The sequence below is a fragment of the Solanum dulcamara genome, chromosome 1, assembly GCF_947179165.1.
Source record: "Solanum dulcamara chromosome 1, daSolDulc1.2, whole genome shotgun sequence".
Taxonomy (NCBI): domain Eukaryota; kingdom Viridiplantae; phylum Streptophyta; class Magnoliopsida; order Solanales; family Solanaceae; genus Solanum; species Solanum dulcamara.
Window position 1 is genome coordinate 86,818,648 of NC_077237.1, and position 848 is coordinate 86,819,495.

An 848-nucleotide genomic window follows, 5' to 3' on the forward strand; every position below is an offset into this window, starting at 1 on the left:
AATGCTCCTAAACCCCTCTATAGAGCCATCGGGGCTATTGGAGTCGTTCCCCAGGTCATTACGGATTCTACAATGGAAGAATCCAAGAAATTTAGACACGGCCCCCTGGAACGTAAACAATCCGTGTGCTAACACACATGAAAAACTTGCAAAATCGCTTAATTCTATTGCGTCGCTAATAAAATGCTCCTAAACCCCTCTAAAGCGCCGTCGGGGTTACTGGAGTCGTTCCCAAATCGTTATGGATGCTACTATGGATTAATTCAAGAAAATTTGACCCGAACCCCCTTCACCTAAAAAATCTGTGGGATAACACAAGAGAAATACTGGAAAAATCGCCTAATTCCTATTGCGTCGCCAATAAAATGCTCCTAAACCCCTCTATAGCACCTTCGGGGCTACTGGAGTCATTCAACCCGGACCCCCGGCACCTAAAAAATCCTTACGATAATACACACGAAAAGCTGGCAAAATTGCCTAATTTTTATTGCGTCTCCAATAAAATGCTTCTAAACCCCTCTACAGCGCCGCCGCGGCTACTGGAGTCATTCCCCAGGTCGTTACGGACACTACTATTAAAGAATCCAAGAAAATTTGACCCAGACCCCCAGCACCTAAAAAATCCGTGGGCTAACACACACGAAAAAATGGCAAAATCGCCTAATTCCAATTGTGTCCCCAATAAAATGCTCCTAAACCTCTCTATAGCATTGTCGGGGCTACTGGAGTCTTTCCTAGGTCGTTACAAATGCTACTATGGAAGAATGGAAGAAAATTCGACCCGTACCCCCGGCACCTAAAAAATCCGCGGGCTAACACATACGAAAAACTGGCAAAATCGCCTAATT